Source organism: Desmodus rotundus, chromosome 9, assembly GCF_022682495.2.
Source record: "Desmodus rotundus isolate HL8 chromosome 9, HLdesRot8A.1, whole genome shotgun sequence".
Classification (NCBI taxonomy): Eukaryota; Metazoa; Chordata; class Mammalia; order Chiroptera; family Phyllostomidae; genus Desmodus; species Desmodus rotundus.
In genome coordinates this window covers 20,178,135-20,196,840 of record NC_071395.1, presented here as the reverse complement: position 1 = coordinate 20,196,840, position 18,706 = coordinate 20,178,135, and the positions used below count along the sequence as shown (strand labels likewise).

Below are 18,706 nucleotides of genomic sequence, written 5' to 3'. Positions count from 1 at the left end.
AACACAAAGCATAAAAAACAAAACAAAGCACAAAACTCAAGCTAGAAGAGGAGATGAGGAAACAGCTGGCCCAGCCCAGCCCCTCCCCCATGGAGAAGGAGCAGTTCCGTGGGTGCTGCGGGGCCTGGGGGCCGCTCTGCAGGTGCGTTTTCCTTGGCAAGCACAAGACATTTTTAAATGTTTTACTCTTAATTAGTTCCCAACCTTTACAGATCTGGAGATTTCATATTAAGAAATAAAAAAACTAGATTTCCAGGACCCCTTGACAAAGCAGAAGACCAAGCAAAGCAGGCTGACACCCAGGTGTGAGTCACAGCTGCCTTCCTGGGGCTCGTGTGCACCCTGCTGGCCTCTGCAGCCATGGACTTGGCCTCTTGGGCATGACCAGTGTTTCTCTCTCTAACCTTTCACCTAGGGAGCTGCGACAAAATATCCATACCTGCGCTCAGACACATTAGATTTAAGAATGGCTAAGGCTAGACCATGAAGGGTAGATGATAAATTATTCTCTTCCTAAAGCTCCTCGTGGCCCATGTCACTCTTTCACCATTTTTGGAGTTCTGTATCACACCCTGTCAGAATCTGGTTTTCTCCTATTCCTTCTTCTCAGCACCTCACACAGACAGCCTCAGGGTTTTTTGCTTTTTCTTTTTTTCTTTTTTTAGCGTCTCTTCTTTCTGTTTCATTAAGTTATTTTGGTCTCTCCATTCTGAACCCCGCCCCCAGTTTCTGCACATTCTTCTAAAAGTATGATGGACAAAATTAGAAACAATACTCTAGCCACTAGCTTACTAGAGACGAATTCAGTGGAGATATTTATTTCTTGTTCTTTAGTGTTATACTTAATATCTCAGAATCATATTAATTTCTTTTCACAATGCCTTTTTTTTCTTTTTCTTTTAACCTAATCATCACCTGGTTTTAATTAATGAGGAACTTATTTGCAAAAATCCCGAGAAACCACACTCCAGGATGGAAAACCAAGATGTGGGGCAAAATTAAAGCACCAAATATGAAGCCTCATTTTCCAGTTAGATGGACATCAATCAACCTTTTCCCAGGGCCGTAACTGGTATGTAAAGTCAATGGGGTCATATGCCCATCCATAATAACTTTAGTTCTTTACCTTATAAATTAACTTAGAATCAATAGGTTAGCCTGTTTTTAGGCAATTTCCAAGTTAATTTGGTAAGGGTTTGTTTTTTTTTTTTTGAGGGTTGTTATTTAAAATGTTCACATTTTGCAGGTTTTTTCCATTTCTTTCCTACTTGCGCTCATTAAGCCAATCCCCAACTGTCAGGTTATAGGAGAAACGCTGCTTGGTGGAAGATGGAACTAGAAAACCAGCACGAATCTGAGCCCATCTCTACAAGATAGCATCACCTCATTATTCCCATTTTACAGATCACAAAACGGAGGCCTGGGAAGCTTAAAGAGCTGGCCCACGGTTGACTGGCAACACACCCACCATCCCCTGAGTCCCGGTTCTGGCCGCCCCTTGGGGAAGGTGAAGCCTTCTGTGGCCGTCGGCCCCCGGCTGTCGGGCGCTAGGCAATCAAAAAATTGAGCCTCAGAGACTGCGTCTCGGTGTCACACTCTGAGGCCTGAACCACAGGGACATGGAAATGCACGCGAAACACTGAGCACGATACTGTGGAGCCAACGGACACTGCTAAACCCTCCTTGGGAGCCGGAGGAAAAAGCCAAGGTTTGCTGACAAACACATAAGCCACGGAGAGACCCCTGCGTGATGCGAGCTCTGTAAAGCTGAAAATCTTTTTCACGAATAAAATGCGCGTATAAAAACGAATTTGAACTTCAAGACTCCTCTAGCGATCGATTGAAAAGAACCACACCCCTTCACACTCATGCTTTGGGGAGAACTGAGGTCTTTTCACTGTATGCCTGGGCTCCATAAAAATGTCTGCCCTGTTAGGGCAGATAGGTGAGGAGGGGAAAGAAGGAGTGAGCTCCAGGCTCTGAAATCCCGAAGGCTCTGAGATGCCCAAGGAACACGGACGGACCCGTCGCCCTCCCGCAGCCACGCCCAGGTCTCTGCAGGACAGGCCGCAGCGCACAAAGGTCTCCCCGGGCGGGGCAATGCGGACTTCATCTCAATGTTTCGATCCAACCAAAAAATGCAGCTTCTCCCCTTTCTCAAAAAGGACCCGAGGGACTGGGGCCGGGCAGGGCTACACCGGCTGCCTAGGCCCGAGGTTCTTTGTGCATCTGTCCCTAAAGCACAGGACCCGACCCAGAGCGATGCGCTAGAGAGCGGGCGCTCACATCCCCTCCCGCAGCAGCCCGGGTTGTCGCCTCCTCGTCGCGCCAGCGCGAACCACCTCTAGCCTAGGCGACCTGCGTGGCGAGGCCGCCCGCAGCCCGATCCCCCGCGCGCTGGCGTCTCCTCTGGCCGCTTTTACGTCCGGGCTACCGGGCTGGACGCCTTGGGAGCCCAGCCGCCTGCCAGCGGCGCCGGGCCAGATACTCACGTTTCCAATTGTTTCCTTGAGGTGCGCGCACTCCCCGCGCCGCCCCTGGTAATTAGCAAGAAGGAGAAGTGCTCCAGAGCCGCCTTTCAGGCAGCGAGGAGTGGCCAGCCGGCGGTCAGCTGAAAGCCCCTCATTTTCTGCAGGCTCACTCAAAACGCTGCCCGGGGCCGCCAACGCAGCTGCCAGGTTTAATAACTGTGTCAGCCAGCCCCTCCTCCCCACAAAGAGACACAGAGATGACAGGGCTAGGGACGACGGTCCCCACGTTCAGGCGCAGTCGCCCGACCTCAGCCCGGCGATGCCGCAGCTGCAATGACTTTGAAGGGACCGACCAGGCAAGGTTCAAATGCCAGCATTGACCTAGGAATTTTCCAGAAACCTCAGATGTTTCCTATTCGCTCCGAGCATGCATCTGATACTCTTCCCAGCGGTATTTATGAAACAAAACAAGAGGCGGGTGCGTTTCCAGTTAACCTAACTAACCCGCGTCTCAGATGGAAACGGGATTTACTTAAAGGAACGCCGCTAACCTCGGCGCTATTTTTGCTTGATTGCTGGGCATTGGTGGGATATCCTGGCACCGTGCAAAGCGCAGGGAGCTCATGGAACTGTGCTTCGCTCACGTTTCAGTGGCGCCCCCCAACGCTCCGCCTCTCCAGGGAGCTCTGGCCAACAGAACCTTATTGTCTGGCAGCGGGTGGGGGGGCGACTGGCGGCGGGGGTGCTCCTTGGCAGATCCGCCTGGACCATCTCCAAAGTCAGGACAGCGACTGGATTTTATCAAGCCGGAAGGAATCAGTGGTTCTGGTTTGCAAGTGAAAGTGCTTTATAAAAAATATACTGTACTTATACCCGAGGCCGCGCCCACGGCGGCCTGGCGGCCACGCCCCACGGCCTCCCCGGGGCCCCTCCCAGCCCCAGAGGCCGCAGCACCTGCCTCGGCAAGGAGTGGTTTCCGTGGAAACCCCAGTGAGCCAGTGCTCGCTTCCCAAACGTTGTTACCCTGACGACTGCGACCTAGCGTTAGGCGGTCCAGCGCAGGATGTCAGTGGATTCCTGTTTAAAATCACAGATTCAAAGAGATTCATTCATGAGGGTGGTAGGACAGGAAGAGCAGGGCAGGGATATTTGGGAATGGAGGCGGAGCCCCGCAAGGCTGTCAGTGGGTGCGTTTAAGTGGACAACACAGACCCGCGGGGACCGCATCGCTCCCGCCTCCCTCTGCCCAAGAAAATTTACGTGTGGTTTTAGAATGAATTCCATCATTACCTTCAACATAGGCACTTTTTCCCTTTCTGTTTAAGATACTATCTAAAAGTCATTTTGCACAGACTGAGCACTAGCTAGCTCCTGGTAGACGTGAGCATAGGCCTGTAAAGACACGTGAAGCGAAGGGGGGGCCTGGGGAACCGTGTGTGACTGTGCATGATCGCATGCACGGAACCGTCCTGAACGCAGCCTTGGCCATCAGGCTGTGATGCGGCCACCGCTGCAAAATTAAACTCGTCATTTCAGGGGAAGGTGTGGGTGGGGAACAAGGAAGAGTGGGTGAGACTATCCACATACGGTAAAAATTTACATGTTCATATGCCATCTTCTTACTTTGGGTATGGACATTTTAAATTCATCAAACCACAAGTAGGTACTGAAAAGTAAAATGAAACAAGTTGACAAGCTTCACACGAGACACGAAGGACCGCATGCCCTCACGCACGTACCTGCCCGGTACTGGTTTATCTTACTATAGATTGTGTATTTCATATTCGACTTATTAAAAGTTAAAAATCACTGGCCTACCTGAATTAAGATTTTACTGTATACATTATAATATGATGATAGTTAATCTCTGGGTGGAGACTTTTCTTGCTAGTTGTCAGCTGGGGGCATCTCTCAGCTTCTAAAGGCCCTCCCCCTCCCGTCCTCAAGCAGTAAAGACACCTCCCATGCTTCACATCTCCTTGAATTTCTTTTTTTTTCTACTGCCTCGTAAGGGGCTCCCATTGTTAGCTTAGGCCCAAGCAGATCATTTCCCTGTGCCACTATGATCACAACCAGGGGCGTGGCTTTGCTTTATGCACTCCCAGGGAAGGGAGTGTGCAAGGGTGAGAATCACTGGGGGGCATTTTTAGAATTCTGCTTACCACACCACATGGCTCGGCCATCCCACCCCTAGGTACTTATCCCAGAGAAATGAAAGTTATGTCTATGCAGGGACTTATAGGTGACTAGTTTATACTTTATCCCTAATAGCTAAACAGCAGAAAGAACTCCAACGTTCATCAACTGGTGAATTAACAGAACAGCGTAGGTGCTTACATTTGGTGGAGGAGCACTTGTCAACAAAAAGGACAGATGCCTGACATGCTCACAAACACGGAGAAATCTTAAAAGCCTGGCGCTAAGTGAAAGAATTCCAACACTGTTGGTTTGAATCTTCCGGAGAATTCCAGGCGAAATCGGAAACTGGACCGCATACACAGAGGGTAAAGAGAGGTGGCGGACTTAAGAAGCAAGAGAACTTATTTAGGAGGCTTGTCTTGGGGCGGCCACGAGATAAAATCTCTGCACCTGTCCACCAGAATCTTAAAAGTTTATATACAGGCCTTAACTGGGTTTAGTCGTGTATACCACCCAGACGGTCTCAACAACACAGGACTGTCCCCAGGCTGCGTCCTTGCGGCAGCTTCTAGCTGGGAAGGGAAGCAGGTGTGCATTCCAAGGATAGGGCAGGGGTGAGGAGCCTCCTACAGCCTGGGTCCAGCTCCTTTCAGCGGTCACTTCCTCTCGATGACCTCCTCCATCAAACACAAAGGACTGCATGGTGTAGGATTGAGCTTATATGAAATTCTAGAATATGCAAAACTATGCTAACAGGAAGTAGATGGGTGGTTGCCAGGGAGGGTAATGAGAGTGAGGGGAAGGGACAGACTGTAAAAGGGCACGAGGCGGCTTGGTGGGACGGCAGAGATGTGCTGTATCATGACTGTGGTCCTGGTTACGTGACATTTGTCAACATTCACTGACTGGCAAAATTAAAATCAATGAGTTTCATCCGACATAAATTATACCTTAACAGAACTGACAAAAAAAGATTATGATTTGTATAGTTTACCCAGCATTTTAAGGTGTCCTATATTGTGAGCTTCTCTACATATTTAATTTACAAAATCTAGATTATCAAAGACTTTCTTAACAGTGTCTATGTGTGCCTGTGTTTTTAATTTGTAGCCCTTACACGAAGTGGAATTGCTGAGTCACCCGGTTATTGTTTGTCTCTCTGTGCTCGACCGTGAGCTCCATGTGGACGGGGCGGTGTCTCTGTTCACCCCTGTACCCAGTACCTGTCCCATTTGGGCCTTTGGTAAGTATGTGCTGAATAAATGAATCAGCCCCTCCCTCAGAGCAATTGGAACACTGGAAAATGTAAGTGCACATCTTTGCTCCAGCTGATCTCTGGTTGCCTTCAATTCCATCACTACATCCTTTCCTAGACTATAATTGAAAGTTGGAGTGAGGAACCTTTCATTGAGCCCCACTGCATTACAGCAACTGCTTATCCTGACTGCCGTTACCTGGGCTGGAAGCCCAGGGCCCACTGCGAGGGTCCCCGCAGGACTAGGAGGGGAGGGATACGGCAGCCGAAGGCAGAGTCCTCAGGCTGCTCAGGCTGGGCCCGCTGGTTTCCCACCATTTCCAGTACCCTTTTGTCACTGCAGATGAGACACCTTATCTCACTTTGAGGCCTGAATTCAAGGTTTTCCTTGTAAGACACACATGAAATATATATATAATATATATATATATAATATATATATATTAGTCAGAGGACAATGTCATTTGGGATCAGGTGAGACATTAACAGAAGCCAAACTGTGCAGAGAGCCCTTTGGGCTGGAGCAACAGCACCTTCAGAAGGCACCAGGGCCAGGAAGGCACCAGACATTTCTCTTTTTAGGGAACTGATTAAGCCCTCTGTTCGTTTCACCTTGGCCTTCAGTTACTAACTTGTCACTGTCACACTGACCTCAACGCAACCCTTCCAGGTCAGAACTAAGATGCAAAAGTGCCCAGTGCTAAAATCCTTTCTGATTATTGTGACTTGTCAACAGGAAAAGTCATGTGACAGACACATTTCTCTTGCCTTTGTTCCCAGTATTCAAATTTGTAAGCACAAATTATATGAATTTGGCGGTCCCTCTTAAAAATGTGATGTAGTGAACATTGGTTATTTGCTACCCAGCATCTATCTATTCCCCCTCCTGGGCAACAGGACCTCAAATTTCCAGGAGAAATCTGGCTTGGATGGGATTGAACCTACCCCCAGTTCCAAGAGTGGCCTTTGGTGGGCTTAAACCAATGGGCACAGCCACATGTGTCTGTCACCGGGATTGGCTTGCAGATTGTCACTGACCCAATCAGAGCCTACAAGCCGAGAGAAGATATTTGCTGGGGCTTGGGGGAATGTGAGCCTTCTTTCTCTTGTAGTTCTGGGAGAAGAGACCATTCCTTTTACCCTGGAAAGTGTGAGATGAGGATGTCAATTTCAGAGCTGCCGCAACCATTTTTCCATTAGCGGGGATCTCAGACCTGCCTTTGGGGCCACCTTGTGGGAGGCTGAGGATGAAGTCCTTGCCATATAAGGCAATGTGGGGAGGAGAGAAGACTGGCCCTAGGTAGCATCTTTTGAGCTGCTAGATCAAACCTCACCTGAAATGAGTGCCTCAAGATTTTTAGTTACTATTGAATCAATAAACTCCCTTGATCTTATAGGAAATCTTGGTTTCAGCTCTCTGTTATTTGCAGAGAAAAAGTGGCATTTATTTTAAAAGATCATCAGATTAAAACTAAAGTGTCATTTAGATATCCCCTTAAAGTTCTATTTTACCTGCTTTTTCATAGACCTTTTAGAAAAGTTCCACAACCGGTTTTTCAAGCTTTCAGATTTCTAACATCCGGACACCAAGTTGACTCTTGCTCAATGTCCCGACACTTGGTAACTCCCACCAACCTGCCCTTCATCAGGCTTTTCTCCTGCTATTCGACAGGATTGTGTGCAAATCCTTAAAGCAAAAGCCCCAGAAGGCTCAGCAGAAAACGGGGCAGAGCTGAGACCCAAATCTCCGCCTGCATCCTAAGTCCTCGTTCTTAAGCCGTTCTCCACATTTTTCTCAAGTGAAGCCTGCCCACCACAGCTGATATCATTCCAGCATTTTCCTCCAAGTAACAGCCATTCATTATCACCTTTCCTTGATACGGCTGAGATCACGAAGCTCTTTCTTAGCTGTTAGTGAACCATCCTGTTCACCCAAAGGTCCCTGTTCTGTGGCCTCTATTTGCATTCACTGGTTTGTAAATTCAGTAACTGTCTCAAAACAGGCAGAATGCTGTAGATATGATTTTGTGTAATAGATAATATCCCCAAAGAGTGAGGAGAGAATCAGTTGTTAAATATGCTAATAACAGCCAACATTTCCCAGTGCTGCTTTGTACCAAGCCCTGGGCTAATTGTGTTTCCACACTTTATCTCATGCAATCATCTCAGCAGTTGAAGCAGCAGGCTCCTGGCACCAATGAGGAAGTTTGGCGCAAAGCGATTAGCTCACCCCACATCCCAGAGGATGTAAACCGCAAAGCCAGACCTGAGCTCAGGTGGCTGGATATCTGGAGCCGCTGCTTGCTCTTTCTTATCGTAAAAGCACAGTGGGACCTGCAGGAAAAGGTGTGTGACAAATCCTTTCAGGGAGGAGAGAAAGATTCAGTTCTGGAGATAGATATTTGTACCATAATCCTTTCCATTCTGTATGTTCAGATTTTTGTTTATCAGATTCTAGGTGTAACACACTTTCTATCATTCACCCAAGACATTTTGTGGTACATTTAACATTTCATTGGCAAAGCAACATACAGCATGGTAATCTTTAGGACTTGGAAGAGGTGCGTACTGATCACGCTCTGCAGAAAATGAGAAAGGAGTATTTCTGCTACCAAGGCTTTTGTTTAAAAGAAAAAAAGGCATTTAGCTCTCTGAGTTAGGAAAGCGCCTGTCATTTTAGATAAGGCCCAGCCACCAACCAGAACCTGCAGGCCAGAGCGGGAGAGCGTCCTTACCCAGATGAGGGCTGCACAGGACAATAGCAGGAAATGAAATAAAACCCAGCAAGCAGTTCACAGGGTGCGGATACAGATGCTGATGCTAATGAGATTGTTCCGAGATTTATCCCTTTCAACCAACAGCAGCCCTACTCTTTCCCAAGAACACTTGCTCCCATGACGTTTGCGGTCGGTGCTTCTTGGCCAGAACAGGATTGTGGGTTGTTCAGAGCTGGACCCCATAGGCTGGGGAGCAGCTCCCTCCCTCGGGAGGCTCTGGGCTGCATCAAGCGGGCAGCCAGTTCAGGGCTCGCCCTCCTCCTCAGCATCCCACACAACATCCATCCTCCCTCACTCCTGACATGTGCACTCCCAATCACTCTGGCTTAAACCCGGGCCATGCACCTGTCTACACTCTGCCATTGAATCGATGAAATAAAAACAAAAAGCCCAAAACTCTAAAGTTCAATGCAGCAATGGGAGAAAACCTCCCCCTTGAAACATTCCCTTCCTTATTTCTTTTGTTGAAACAATTTTAAAATAATATAGAACTCCCCCAAGACTTACAAAACAGAACTTGATTTAGAAAAACATCAGTGTTTCAGATGCACAGGAATTCATTATCTGTAACTTGGCAAGTCTGATGCCAAGTTGATGCCATGCTCTGTGTAGCAGTCGCCCGAAAATCCCATGAGTTGCCTGCAATTCCGAGACCTGGGGTTCCGGGGAGGGGCTGGGGATGTTCGCCAGGAGGAGCAGAGTTTGGAGTGTCAGACTCAGGCATCTGGAATTTCATTCACAGCTTTGAGATACAGCACAACTCACAGGGACAGGGGTTGCCTCTCCATTGTCCTGCAGCTCCTGACACAGCTCGGACATCAGATTACACATCCCCAAACAGCTGGAAGTGCGACTAGGTGCTGCAGGTAGGAGCTGGGCCCTAGGGAACTTCTGGGGTTGCTACCAGGAGCAGAAGCACACGTGTCATCTGGTGCCCTGGCCAAAATCTTCCAAAATTAAGCCCAAGACTAAGTGACTGTCTTTCTCTTTTGTACGTAGCTTAAACTCTTCTTCTATCTACATGAGGAGTGTCCGAGGGTCATTTTCTCTAAATCACAACTTTACTTCCCCTGGTGCTTAATTCCCCACACTACCTCCAGCCTGGCACAACCAGGGGGCCTCGGCAGACTCCTGGGGTAGTTACATACACCCCCTCTCCCCACCAGGAAGGGCCTGTGAGTCCCCAGTGCTGCTGCTCTGCACATGGACCACGCCTCACCTCTCAGTCAGCAAAGGTGCCATCTGCCATGCTTGCTGAAAGTCTCACTATGATTCTGGAAACACCTGCTTGTCATTCCCCTTCTGTAGTATCTGCTTCAAAACGATGCTGTCTAGGATTTATGCCAGTCATTTTCCTACCTCCTTTCTCTTAATGATGGAGACACATTGGAAATCCCAGGTGGTTTCCAACTAGTGCAGGTGAGGAGGGAAGAGGATGCAAACCCTCCTAGGTGTCTACCATCGGGGCCAAGAGCTTCGCTCATCGACCCTTGTGAACGTGAATCAAAAAAAACAGCTAGGGTCCCATATGTGCCTGTGTATGTATGTGTTTATATGTGTACCTTTATGAAACAGTATCATTGTTGAAAAGAAGCACAAATAAAATAAATTTTGGCAGAAATAAAACCACTCATTTTTCTTCCACTAATGCAAAAACTATGTAACTGTGTGTTCCATTCCCACTTTATATGTTAGATTATGGAACACAGGCGGTTTTATTTTCTGACATAGACATTGCGACTGACAGCTGCTTCTTTCTCTGCACCTCCCCCCAGCACACGTGTAATCTGTATTTCTATTCTAGCCATTCTTTCCCTGAACCACAACGAATATTTGTGTATCACTCTCCCCTGTCCCTGGAGGGGGGAGATCAGATCATACTTGTCTTTACATTCTTAACATCCAGCGCTGCGGGCCTGGTGATGCAGCTGGCACCTGGGAAAGGCCTGTTGAGCGAGTGATTGCAAGTCTAAAGCAATCAGAGCAGATCAGCCCAGACTGAGGTTATTCCTACAGTTTATACAGAGTCCACAGTCCATGGGATCCTAGACATTAACACTTGGATTAGAGTGGAGGTCCTGAAGTTTTCAAAAAGTGTGCTGGAAGTAAGTTTTCAGTAAGACGGAATTATCAGCAAGACGCAGAGTAGAAATGCAATGGGACTGGGAAAGATGAACCATGCCTGATCTGGTGCAGCTCAGCTCTCAGTCAGCAGCCTAGATGCACCTGCTGAATCACTGGCCTTGGGGACTGCTGACAGCCAAATGTGATTTGAGAGAACGCAGAGTGCCCAGAGCCTTCAGCCGTGATTCGCCAGAGTGAAGGAGAACACACTCGATGGAAGTGACTAATGAGCCCAATGTGATTATCAACCTCAGCCCGAATCTGCACTACACGAATGAACCAAGTTCAAAGCAAACTGCAAACTGAAAGGCAAATTAAATTTCATTGTCAGTGAGATGGTCGAGAGGGACTCTGGAAAGTTGGAAGTGGTGGCCCCATAGTTTTTTGATCACACCAAATTCCCTGGTAAAAACAGAAAGAGCAACTAAGTAGCAAAACCAAACACCCATGGACGACCTATGCAGCGCAGCTGGAGATTAAGCGATCCCCACAAACCCCAGACTACAAGTAAGTGAGCGCAAACCACCAACAGCCACAGGCCTGCAGGGCGATCGGTGTCCGTGCGGAAGAGGGGGGGCGTTTGACAGGAGCATCCCAGAGTCGCCACGAGGCGCTCTCTGGAAAGCACGCAGGGACAGTCTGAGAAGACCCGCTGAAACTGGGAGCGGTCCGTCCCGTCCGAGAGTGGGCAGATGTGCAAGGGGTCCAGGGGAGCTCAGTTTAACTCCCTTGAACTCCCAAAGCAGTCCAGCCAGGGCTTCCTTCCCGCACACAGCTCCACGCCAAGGGGAACCCCTGCCGCTGGAGTGGAGCAGGGGCGCACCACGAGGACCGGGAAAGAGAAGGTCCAGATAGGAGTGGTGGAGGGGAGGAGGGCGGGGAAATCTCAGACAGCAAGTCGTGCGCGCGCACACACACACTCACACAACCGAAAAACAAGAGGGAAGACAGAAAAACTACCCTGTCACCTTCTAAAAGTTAAGGAAAACTAATTTTCTTAAAAATGAGCAAGAGAAAAAGAAAGTTAAATTCTATAGAAAGTTCTTAAGAAGGAAAAGGAGGTAAAATTTCAGAATAACATTACTACAGACATCGTAAGCACACTAGGAAAATAAAAACTCCAGAGAAAAAATTACAACTATAACTTTTCTCTTTCAAAATGAACTTAAAGTTCCAGTTATCTTTACTGAAAACAAATATCCTACATGCTCTTGCTATTCATCCTGTTCCTACTCTTTTAAAAATAAGAAGTTTTAAATAGTATATTTTGAAATAATTTGAAAATTATTTCAAAAAAATAGATTAGATTAAAAAATAAAATTTGGGCTATAAGGTAAGACCATATTTCTTTAAGAAACAATATGAAAATAATAGATTCCCCTCATCTCTCCAAATCACTCTGAAAATTCTGAAGCAAGCTGTTTTATCTTCAAAGATAAAAGTAGGCCTTTAACTCATGGAACATAGTATAATTTATTTTGTGTTCTCTACCAAGAAAATTCAATGGTAGGACCCGTTTGGTAACCAGACCAAGGGTTCCTGAATTTGCAATTAGTGAATTGTCCAGAAGAGGGCACTGGTTCACCAGACTACTAGAGGGAGCTGCCTGACACTGTGGAAGGTTAGTAGCAAAGAGACACATTCCACCCAGAGAGCTGAGAACAAAAAGGTAAAAATTTAAAAAGCAAGAGAAACTCTACAATTAATGCTGCCTCCCATAATCTCCACAAACAGCTTCTAACTGAGCCACGACTTGTCACAGACAGGTTGAATATTACTATATATATAAAATATAATATAAATATAAATATAATATAAATATATAAAATATATACAAATACTGGAAAGCACCGGGTTTTTTTTAAAGCATATTGTTTGCTTAACGTAGTACTTCCATCCTAGTGATACCTATTTATTCAATAGCCAATTCTACCTGACTTACGTTTTCCCAGGATGAGATGCTCGCAGGCATTGCTGAACCCCAAACCAACACATTTTAACACGAATCCTGTATCTGGTGGGACAAAAGGGTAAGATAGGCCCCCACATCGCGCCCTAGATTCTTATCCCTCGCTCTGTTTATTCTAGTTTACTACTGAAAACATATCTCCTCCGTAGGAATCGCTTTACTCAAATAATTACGCTTTTAAAAACTTAGAGCCACTTTCATGGCCTGTTTTGCAGAAAACAGCAAATATTCCTCAGCAAACACAAAGATAGGAATAGCCTCAGAGCAAGCAACTCAGAGCAAACACACCGGTGGAAACCCCAGCTCCCTTGTTTACTTACAGGTCCTTAAGCTCCTAATATTGACATTCGTTTCTTAGCTCTCCGGGGCATTTTCTTTGCTATAGCAAACAACAGCCCTTTAATCTATAAAGAGGCAGGTTTGGCCGCTCCAGAAAGATGGGTTCATTGTCCCTCCCAGGAGTGCACAGTGCTGAAGAGCTAGCGGGCTGTGTGAGGGGGAGCAACAGGCAAGAAGTCTTGGTTGACAAAATAAGCTCCTTTGCATAAGTTATGGCGACGCATTGCAGAATTCAGGAGAAAGGACCAGAACTAGAGACAATTGAAACATTACAGTTCTTGAGAAGGATTCGGCTACAGCTTGAAAGTATGACACTGAACTTCAGCATGCCTTTCCAAAAAGTATTTTTAGAAGCAATTATGTTAAAAGCTTGAGCTTCTTGGAGTTTTATCTATATGGGTATCTCTTGGCCTAAGGGACCTTAAGGTATTGAGTTAAATGAGTCTCCTCTTAAAAAGCAGCAGCTTCCCCGTGTAGAGAAAGCGGCCACACTTGTAGTGCACAAGCTGGAACGCATTTGGAAAAGGCCAGGTGTGTCAGGTGGGAGTGCAGCTAAGGAGGTGAGAGTTGCTGCTTTCAGCAATTTTCCCTGATGGGCTAGGCTGGCCAGGAAGGGGGCTGGTGGTGGTTTGAAAAAGGGCACTGCTCCCAGGAGGGTCCCCAGGAGAAGGATTGGGTGACAGGCACCCAGGAGAGGCCCCGCCGCACTCCCCCTCCAGCCCCGCTGGATTTCCTGTCTGGAAGCACTAGGAAACTAGGGTGAGGCCCCTGCTACCTGCATCCCACAGACCAAGTTCGCCCTTCCCTCCGATCACATCCTTGATCAAACCTGTTTTCAGCTTCGGTCCCTTCCTGCTCATTGTCTGGTTAGTGCAGGCGATTTGATGCTGGGATTTTATGGGTGGACAGCTTTAGGGTCTGGAATGCCCGAAATCATGTGTCAGACGTACGCTTGTAAAAATCTCCCTCCCCCCACCCCGAGTGTATGAACCTTAGCTTTCATTGGATTCCCAGAGGGCTTTCCAGCTCCCAAAGGGCATGTAATGAACTGAAGGGCATGTCATGCGCTGTCCAGAAGGACAGTGAATGAACTGAAGCCAGAGAAGCAGCTCCCAGTGATGGGCCACCCCATCAAGACCTGGTTCGCAGAAGAGCCGGAAAGAGCTGTCAGAGCCTTGCACAGCAAGTAGATGACACGGAGACCTTAGAGGCCATCTAGTCCAATGCCTTTATTCTACAAATAAGGAATCTTATCTGAGTCTCCAACCTGCAGGTCCTGTGTCAGGCTAGCAACTAGGTCTCCTAACTCTCAGTCCGGAGCTTTTTCCATAACACCGGCCAGGCCGGTCAAGTTCTTCCAGTTCTGATCCTGGAAATTGTGTGCAGGTGTGGCTGGAGAGAGACAACCTCTAATATCATCCCAGTCCTTCTAGGCTTTATAGGGTTTATGTAAGCAGCATATTGACAGAGTGTGGCTTCTGGAAGATGAGTTTGAATCTTGATTCAGCCTCTTCTATTGCATTTAGGAAAATTATCTCACTCTGTTGCCTCAGCCCTCTTATCTGGAAAGTGGGGATAGCAGCAGTACACAGGCCATTTAGGATTTTGCTGTGAGAATTCCATAGGCAGATGCGCTGATATGCATATTACATATAATGCTTAGAATGGGGGCTGACACATGTTGAGTGCTTATCCTCATCCATTATAGATATTTTAACAAGCATTTGTTAAGCACCTATTATATTCAACGCTTTGTATGAAACAGCAAAGATACGAAGAGACCCGATTTACTCCCTTCAGCTGGGAATGGAGTGTGGAGAAACCACAGCTAATTAAAATATATTTCAACAAGAGCCTCAATAGTGGTTGGCTCAATGCCCTTGGTAACTGGGAGGGGCACTAACACACACCTTGTGTCTTGAATTTTCCGAGACTCAAAATGCAAACCTGCACAGGTAAAGCCATGGTATGCCCTCCGGATCTACCTGCCAAGGGCCCCTGGAGGGACTGAGGGTCAGCAGTGTGCCAATGCAAGCCTTGGCTGCTCTGGCCACCCTAGGGACGGGGCTAATGGCAGCTGCCAAGTGCAGATGGGGATTGAAGTTGGGACGAGGGCAGTGCATGGGGAAAGGGCGGCAGGATATTCTGGGATCTGCTTATGCCACAGAGTTAATGGGCCAACAAGAGCCCAGACACAGAGAGCAGCTCTGGGGGCAAGACATGCAGAGTCGGGGTGCATTTCCCTCACGGAGGCTGTGTGTTCTGTGTTCCCTTTTTGAAGGCACACAGCCAGGGACCCGAGCCTACCAACGCTTTGGGTTAAATACAAAGCCCTCTGTATTAGGGTTATACAGGATACATTAAATAGGGTATACATATATACAGCAAGAATTATTTAAAGAAATTGGCTCATGCCACTGTGGGAGCTGGCTGAAGTTGGCAAGGCAGGCTGGCAGGCCGGAAGCTCAGATGGAAGTTACATTGCAGTTTGGAGTCTGAAGGCTGGAAACACAAGCAGATTTTTCTATGCTGCCATCTGGAGGCAGAATTTCATCCTCCTCAGAGGGCTCTCCCCAGGCCTTCAACTGATCAGACGAGGCCCATCCACACTATGGAGGAGAATCTGCTTTCCTCATAGTCTCCTGATTTAAATGTTAATCCCATCTAGAAAAATATAACATCACAGCAACACCTGGACTGGAGTTTGACCAAACAGCTGGGAAGGGTCAGTGCCATGGCCTAGCCAAGTGAACCATCACACGCTTACTCCAGCACTCACCAAAGACTGTAAGGCCACGTGAAGTTGGGAGGGACGGGGACACTTTTAAGTCTGAAACCCTAGCAAATCTGAACCTTTTCTTGCAACTCTTAGTTCACGTGTCACCTTCTCTGGAAAGCTGCTCGCCAACCCTGTGCCATGCGTTACGTGCCATCCTCAGGGGAACCAGCGCCCACTGCCTGCCCTGTGACCCAGTCCCTGTGCTGTGACCCCGTGCTTATTCTTTCCACCGTGTCTCTCATCCTCGTGCCCCGAGGGCCCAGCTTTCATTATACCTCCTGCGTGGGCACTCAGTAGTGTTTGTTCAGGGATGAAGTTTCTGCTTTTGGAATTCCATCGGAGCCTCCACCCCAGTGAAGAGAGGCATTCGAGTTCCCTGACAAAGCTGGACGCCAAGCAAGCCCAGCACGTGACAGGACCAACGGCTGCGTGTCTGTGCTGAACGCTGGACTTATCAAAACACAGGCCCTGCCCCAGTGGTGAACAGCACTTCTCTCATAGTGTGTAACAGCAATGCATATTTTTCCCTTCCACCTTCAGACAGCAGCCGTGAGTCACGTCCTCAGGAGTGGGGGGTCACAGTGAGGGTCTGGATGGGGAAGATTCCGCACGCAGTCCTCTGGGCTTGTCTGTTGCTCCTTCCTTCCCCTGAGAGCATTTTTTAAAGTGCTGACAGTGTGCTGGGAGCCTGGTCCCAGACCTCAAAAAAAATGCATGGCCTAGGGCTCAAGATTGCACTTACATCTCCATAAAGAAATGCCGCATTGACTTGATAGTTTGCCATAAGGAAAAATAGTACATTTCGGGTCAAAATGGCATGCTTCTTCATGACCTCATCTTTAAATCTGGCACAGTCAAAGCTCCGGGCATCGCGAGGCGCTGGGCCGCTGCAGATGGAAGCCACGCCCTCGGCAGCAGAGTGGGCTGTGGAGGTGTGCCCCCACCGGGCTGCGAATTCCGACCCTGGAAGCACTGCCAACTTAGGAAATCCAAAGGCGGTGAAGAATCCCCCTGCCCTCCTTTTCTGGCCAACACCTCAAAATTGAACTTGGATAACCACAGGGAAATAGAGAAAGATTTCCTTTGTGATTATCATAAAATGAGCACACTGTGGAATTTTAGATTACGAAATAGGAAAGAAGTTCCATGGGAATGTCAATGACACCACAACATGGTGGGGGGCTGGGGGCAATTTGTTTTCCTCCAAAGAGCAGGAATGGCCATGGGAAGTGTCAACCAGTAGGGGGCCCGGCTAAAGCACTTGTGGTAGCATTCCTCCATGGGGATGCCACGCACCAGACAGACAGAATAAAACACTGTGCCTGCATTAATACAGATACATTTGGTGAGACAAAAAACGTGCCACGGGCTTTCTGTCCCTAAAAAGGAACAGAAACAACAGAATATTTTTTGAAATTATAAAACCTCAGTGAAGGACACATCCCAGGCTCACCCGCATTACTTTGGGGAGGGAGGAAGGGAAGGAGTTAAAGGGATGGTGGCGGGGGGACTCCAGTGCTGTTTATAAAGATTTCTTGTTTTTAAAAAGATGCATAGAGGAAATACCATAACATGTGGAAGTGTGTTCTGTACCAGTGTTTGCACACGGTTATCTGTTAAATTACTTTGTGTGCCTTTTTGTGTGTGTTTGAATATTTTTCTTTTTTCTTTTAAAGAGTGTCTAAGAAGCAGTCATGGCTAAATCCACCCACTTAACAAATTATAGGAATTGGAACTAGAAGACCTTCCAACTCTATTTATTCAGCTTCCTTATTTTAGATGACAGAAAAAAAAAAAAAAAACAGTAGGCCTAATGCAATTTTTATTTATTTTTCTCCACTGTGTAACCTGCTTCAGTGCCTGCGGCCTATGAATGGAGGCCAGATGAGAGTTCAAGGCCACGGTTTGCCCTGGTGTGGGGCACTATGAGAGACCCAGCGGGACAGGCCTGCCGCAAATCCAAACCCATGTGTCCTGATGCAATTTTTAGATTGAGGAGGTTCTGAACACTTTCTGGAATGGGTTTCGCACGTAACAGACAATCACCAAATGCTGGTGGAATAAACGGGAGATGCTGTCAGACAGTGCTCGCCTGCTGCCCTTTGCCTGCACTGCCCTCACTTACTGGGAGGGGTAGAAGACTGAGGACGGAGCCTTCAAACCCTGTCGCTGTCCTGACTCCTCCAGCCTGTCTGGGCCAGAGGTTTTCAGATTACTGAGCACACCTGTCACCTGGGAATGTAAGAAAAAATGCGGTTTCCTTGGCTTTGCTGCCAAAGACACTGATGAGGGTAGGGGTGGTGGGGAGTTTGTGACTTTTATTTTTAACATGCCCTTCAAGAGGCTGCTGATGCGGGTGACGGTCAGGCACACTCCGAGGACAACAGCTTTAGCATTTGGGGCACCTTTGCTAGATACCTGCTTTCGCTTGCTCTTCTTTGAAGAAAAAAAACAACGGGGTAAAAAGGAGGCCTGGCTTACCGTGGTGAATATGAGACCTCGGAAACCAGGGCAAAGCTCACCGCCCAACCTCGTGGAGAAAAAAAATACTGCGCTGGTCGCCAAAATGCAAGTAGATTATATATCGAGCTAGAAATGGAAGCGGCAAGTTTCCACTGTAAGTGCCAGGGAAGCGGTAGGATGGTAAGGTAATGCTTGAAAGAACGAGGAGTCCGGTCCCTTCGCCCCATTCTTGGTGGGCAGAGGGAGGAAATAAGGAAGCATCCAGTTGAGAAAATTCCTGCTGCTTCATCACAACCATATCCTGGCATCTTACCCCGTATTCATGTTGGCAAAGTGTCCTCAGCCCCTCTGATTAAACAAAGGGGGACAAATCATTGGCAACATGTTTGT

At 47.7% G+C, this 18,706-nt stretch overlaps 1 protein-coding gene and 1 non-coding gene across 4 annotated transcripts in view; both read right to left on the bottom strand.

Annotated features, from left to right (window-relative positions):
• TRIM2 (tripartite motif containing 2) overlaps window positions 1-3,165 on the bottom strand; it is a 122,284-nt gene extending 119,119 nt beyond the window's left edge. The window contains exon 1 of one of the 3 annotated variants that reach the window (XM_053912036.2): window positions 3,023-3,165. The gene's annotated coding sequence lies outside the window, so the exon portion shown is untranslated. Of the gene's footprint in view, window positions 1-2,492; window positions 2,743-3,022 lie in introns of those variants that run through there. The other 2 variants (XM_045202664.3, XM_045202663.2) reach the window with 2 other exon arrangements.
• Window positions 3,166-17,690: 14,525 nt separating this feature from the next.
• Window positions 17,691-17,821, bottom strand: LOC112312739 (small nucleolar RNA SNORA42/SNORA80 family). Its single transcript, XR_002975627.1, has one exon. It is a non-coding gene; the product is annotated as a small nucleolar RNA SNORA42/SNORA80 family (small nucleolar RNA).
• Window positions 17,822-18,706: the final 885 nt, after the last annotated feature.